Genomic DNA, 6,082 nt, shown 5'->3' with positions numbered 1-6,082 from the left:
TGAATTTTCCAATTATATATCAATACAGATGTTTAAAAATATTAGGCAAAGCTGGTCTTATTCTTTGCAACTGAAGTTTTAATGCTGAGTTGTGGCCCTGACTACGTTTTTCCGTTTAAGGTTGCCCAAACAACAGACCAAGATGAAGTCTTCCTCTGATGACAGACCTGGAATTTTCAATTCCCCTATTCCCTCTGGGGAGCCCAGCATAGCATACAGCTCACCTATGCTATGCATTCCTTTCAAATACATGCCCGCCTACTTTAAGTAGATTAGGTAGAAGCTTGAGTGTAATGTACTGAAAAAACTAGCAGACCTCAGGGGCCTCAAGTGTAAAAAATTAAAACTAAGATTTTTGAACTTCCTTCAAGTGATTTTCTCTATTCAACAGGTAGAATCCTCTTTCAGTGTTAGATTCTGATTGTTCTTAGGATAAAGACCAAAATTTTAATCCTAACTGTGGCTTGTAAGGACTGCCATGATTTGCCCTGGCCCACTTCTGTAACATCATCAGCTCTACTTTTTCACTTCTTCGTATGTGCCAGGCTCTCTTCCACTCCAGGTCCTTTCCCCCTTTCTCCCTCTGCCTAGTATGTTCCCTCTAAACTGCTGGGCCAGCTCTAACTCATCCTTCAGCATCATAAGCCTTTAGTGAGTGGTCATCAGGGTTTAAGCCCCAGTTCTGTTGATTTCTAGGTATTGTATGACCTTAGGCAAGGTTTAACCTCTCTGTACATCAGTTTAATGTAGAAAATAACAAGGATAAGATGGCTGTAAAATAACTCAAGTAAGGACTATAGATTAGTACCTGGCTGTTACGGGCTCAATTGTGTGCCCCCCAAAATTCATATGTTTGAAGTCCACATCCCCAAGATGTCAGAATGTGATCATATTTAGAGATAGGGTCTTTGAAAAGATAATTAAGTTAAAATGAGGTCATTAGAGTGGGCCCTAATCCGACACGATGGGTGTCCTTATAAGAAGAGGAAATATGGATGTAGACAGGTACAGAGGAAAACTTTGTGAAAACACAGGGAGAAGATGGCTATAACTCAAGGAGAAAGGTCTCAGAAGAAACCAACCCGGCCTATACTTGATCTCAGACCTCTAGCCTCAAAAATGGTGAGAAAATAGGTTTCTGTTGTTTAAGCCACTCAGTTTGTGGTACTTTGTTACGGTAGCCCCAGCAATCAAATACACTGGTGTATGCTGAGTATTCGTTAAATGTCAGGTATTATTTCAAGGAAGCTTTCTTTGAACTAGGTCAGGACCCCTTTTGTAAATTCTTATAGCCCCCAGTGTTTAACTTTGTGGAATCGTTCATGGATTGTAATTACATATTTGTGGGTTTTTTTTTTTTTCTAACTCTGGTTATTGCTCACGCTAGACTGTAAGATCTGTGAGAACAGGGACCACACCCATTTTACCCATTTCTATTCCCATCATTGGCAACAGTCCCCTGCTCATGCACATAAAAACACGATGCATATTTGAAAGTTGTTAAAAGAGTAGATCTTAAAAGGTCTTATCACAAGGAAAAAATTTTTGTAACTATGGTGACAGATGTTAACTAGACGTATTGTGATTTCTTTCACAGTATCTACAAATATTGAATCATTGTGTTGTATACCTGAAACTAATGTTATATGTCAATTATACCTCAATAAATAAAGCAAAAAGACCTACTGTCAAAAGACCTCCACATTTTGGGACCAAATGAATGAGTCTTTAAATGAAAAGTCTTCAATATTCAATGCCATAATAGCTAACATATATTGAGCCCTAACTATATACCAAGTGCCTGGCCTGGATATCATCTGATTAGATCACAAGTGCCTATAGTAAGACACTTCTCGTTACTATTTTATAAATGAAAAAAAGTGGATTAATATTGTACGCTTAGTCAGTGGGGAAGCCAAGGCTTAAATCTGTTGAGACATCGGCTACCATGCTAGACCACCTTTTCATGTTTCAATTAATCCATTTAAACTGGTGTCAATATATACAGATAAAATTATAGATAAACTAAGAGGGTTTGGATTAGGTAACTAATATATAGTTACTCAGAATCTTCAAGAACAGCAGCTGGAAGTGGGAGTGAAATAAGGAATGAGAGGAAGGAGTTTTCCCATACCCAAATAAAAGAAAATGTGTAGCACTGAATTCAGCAAATATTTCCTGAGGAACTACCGTGTGCTCAGCCCTACACACAATACAAAGGAAAGACCCAACCCTCGCCTGGTCAGGGCTTTCATTCTTGTATGAACACAAGTAACAATGATGTATTAACCGCATTAGGGTACAAAGTACTGGGGGTAGGCTTGCCAGATTTAGCAACAAAATAAGATACCCAGTTGAATTTGAATTTCAGATAAACAATAAGATCACTAGAAACAGTCGCTTATCTGAAATTCAAATTTAACAGGGTGTCCTGCATTTCACATGGCAAGCCAAGAAGTGACAGAATTCCAGTCTGAACATAAGCAGAGACAGAGGCAGGAGAGCTTATACAAGGGTTCAGAGAATAAGTAGGTGATGTATTTAAAAGAAATAAGAATAGGAAATAAGGCCAGAAAAGTAGGTGAAGCCATGTTGAGAAGATCTTGAGAGCCATGGCAGGAGAGAAGGAGGAAGAGGAACCAGTAAAAGACCAGTTAGAAAGGCAGGTGGAAAACCAAAGGAGTAGAGTGCAGTGTTCTGGGAAGCAGTAGAGAAGACTTGCCAAGGAGAAAGGGACAACCTAACAGGTCTGGTCTTCAAATGCAAATGTCACATGCTCCAAGGAGGTTCAGTAGGAATAGGAACCATGAAGCTCACTGAATTCAGCAACTGAGCTTATCCGATGAAAATTAAAATCACGAGGATGGGTAAAAGGGTACCCTTTTTACCCATCGGGTTAACAAACTTCAAAAAGTTTGAAAAGAAGCAATGTTGGGGAGTGAGGGTGAGGGAAATAAGACGTGATGGTGGGAATAAAAATTCTTAGCCTCTTTGAAGGCAATCTGACTAAATAATCAGTGTAATATACTAAAGGCCAGTGCTATGTGTATATTGCACACCAGGTGCTCTTCTAAGCAGTTTTATGTGTATTAACTCATTCAATTTTCACAGCAACCCTATGAGGAAGGTACTACGACAGATGGGGAAAACTGTTGCCCAGAGTGGCTAAGGAACTTGTCCGCGTTCACCCAACTGGTGGTGGCAGAGCCAACACTTGGCTCCAGGCGGTGTTCTACTATACTACACTCCGTCAAAAGTCTAAAATATAGCTACTCTAACACAGAAATTCCCTAAGAATATGTTCTACCAGAATATTTGCACATGTGTGCAACGGCAACTGAACAAAGTTATTAATTACAGCATGGTTTGAAAAACAATCTGAATGTCCATTAGTAAGAGACTAATTAAATGCATACTGGGAGCACCTGGGTGGCTTAGTTGGTTGAACGTCCAACTCTTGGTTCGGCTCAGGTCATGATCCCAGGGTGGTGGGATCGAGCCCTGTGTTGGGCTCTGCACTGAGAGTGGATCCTGCTTAAGATTCTCTCCCTCTCCCCCGCCCCTCCCTCCTGCTCTCTATCTCTTTCTGTAAAATAAAAAGAATAAAAAATAAACCATATTGGTACAACCTTACAGTGGAAAACTATGCAGCTCTTACAAAGAATGAAGTAGATCTATACATATGCGTATTTCTGAGATACACGGTTATCAACCAATCAATATCAGTCTCTGAGATACATGGTTAGGTGAAAAAAGCAAGATGTTGAGCAACGTGTGTTACTAAGGCAGTCAAAAAAATGAATATAGATGTATACGCACACACATCTATGCTTGTACATACAAAGATTACTTTGAACAGATGTGTGCCGAGGCGATCCAGAAAACAGTTGATTCCGTGGAAGAGAGTAGTCAGGGACAAGTGGGAGGGAAGGAGGCTTACTTTCACCTCATTCCCTTTGGGGCTATTTGAATTTTTCTCCTTGTGCATGCACTGCCTTTTCAAAACAAGCCAAGTTTTTTAGGTTTTAAAAAAGGGATCCTGGCAGCCAGTGGTCTTGTAGCTCTCCCCACTTTATAATGTGCACTCACGTGCATGATTTTTTTTGGATCCTCAGTCTTTGAGGAAAGCCTGATTTACTCCTTTCTGGAGAGTCGTTTTACAGACATGAAAAACTCCAGAGACATCCTTCTGGAATGGCCTCTCTGGACCAGCAGAGCTGCTGTAGTGGTGCTTTTGTTATCCTTAGTGAGAGGCAGAGGCCTGTGGGGTTAGCTGCCTCAGCACGCAGAGCTCCCCCCAGTAATTAAGCAACCCCAAACCTGACTGCAAGGCTTTTATAAGCAGCTTCTGCAATGTGGTTTGGGGAGAACAGAGTGACTAGGGGTTAATCGAGGCGGGTGGGGAGAAATGACTGCTGACTATGGTCTTTGAAGAAATTTGGTGAGGAAAAGGAGAGAGACATGAGGGTGGAGAAAGGCAAACTCAGAGAGATTGTGTGACCAGTCAGTAATGGGATGAGCTGGGTCTTTGCCAATCACAGGTCTAGTGTTTTATCTTAGCTCTGCTGGAGGGAAAACCATGTGTCCTTAGGCAAGTTACTTTTTTTTGTTTTTTTTTTTAATGTTTATTTATTTTTGAGACAGAGAGAGACAGAGCATCAAAGGGGGAGGGGCAGAGAGAGAGGGAGACACAGAACCAGAAGCAGGCCCCAGGCTCTGAGCCATCAGCCCAGAGCCTGACGCGGGGCTCGAACTCACGAACCGCGAGATCGTGACCTGAGCTGAAGTCGGACGCTCAACCGACTGAGCCACCCAGGCGCCCCTTTTTTTTTTTGTCTTTAATGTAAGTATTGCACAGTATTTGAATACAAGTCTGGATGTAAAAAAATTTCATGCAGTGTGAATAACACAAAAGCCCCATCAGCCCCACTCAGTTTCACGTTCCTTACCAAAGGAACCTACCATATCACATTGCTGTGGGTTTTTCTGAGATGTTTTTATATGCACAATTATGCCTAAGGTATAGTATATATGTAATATATATATTGTATATAATATATATTATATATATATATATGGCACAACGTATATAATATCTACATATCAATATAAATCTCCAATATGTGTATTTGGAAACACAGTTTGGTTTACAGAAATGAGATCATTCTACGTATGTGCTTGTATATGTACATATGTACATGTAATTTTTTTTTTGTTTAAAATATGTCTTGGGGCTATTTTCATGTCAGTACATATTGATGTGCTTTATTTTTTTATAGCTGCTGCATCATATTCCATAAAATGTATTTAGCATAGCTTATTTAACCACACTACTGTTAACGAATTGTAAGGCTTCTTATACATTTTTACCAACATGAACAATGCTGCGGTGAATATCCTTGTGCATGCTTTTATGTGCAAACATTCCTCATGTTTTTCTATGGTAGTTAGATACCGAGAAATTGGATTGCTGGGATGAAGGGTATGCACAATTAAAATTTTGATGGCTACTACCTAATTGTCCTCCAGAATGTGCATACCAACTTAGATTTCCACCAGCAATATACTGGAGCATTCTTTTCCCTATATATCAGCTCTGGACATTATCAAACTTAAATTTTTGCCAGTGTGACAAGTGAAAAATATCTCGTTGTTGTTTTTTATTTTTCCTGTCCTCAATTACTAGCCAGCATCTTTTCATATGCTAATTGATAATTTGTTGTTCTCTTTCTTCTTCTGTAAATTGTTCACATCTGCAATGGATATTTCCATTATTTCACTGGCATCTGCCCCTTTCCCTCTACGATTGTATAACAGAAATTCCATCTGGGTGGGACAGACCCTATTCCCAGCTCTAGTGAGTGCCATAATCTAATCAGCACAACCTTGCCTTCATTTCCCATGTGATTGAATCAAAAGCCCTGTGTATCCAGGCTCAGACCAATCAGGCAGGAACATGTATGTATTCCTCCAGTATAGTAGGCACAGTGCCTAGGGCCCACAGTCTTTTTAAGACTTAAGAAAATGTCTTGGGGCACCTGGGTGGCTCAGTCAGTTAAGCATCCCACTTAGGCTCATGTCA

The sequence above is a fragment of the Acinonyx jubatus genome, chromosome D1 (genome assembly GCF_027475565.1).
Source record: "Acinonyx jubatus isolate Ajub_Pintada_27869175 chromosome D1, VMU_Ajub_asm_v1.0, whole genome shotgun sequence".
Lineage (NCBI taxonomy): Eukaryota > Metazoa > Chordata > Mammalia > Carnivora > Felidae > Acinonyx > Acinonyx jubatus.
The sequence above is the reverse complement of the archived record's forward strand: the minus strand, read 5'-3'. Positions refer to the sequence as shown.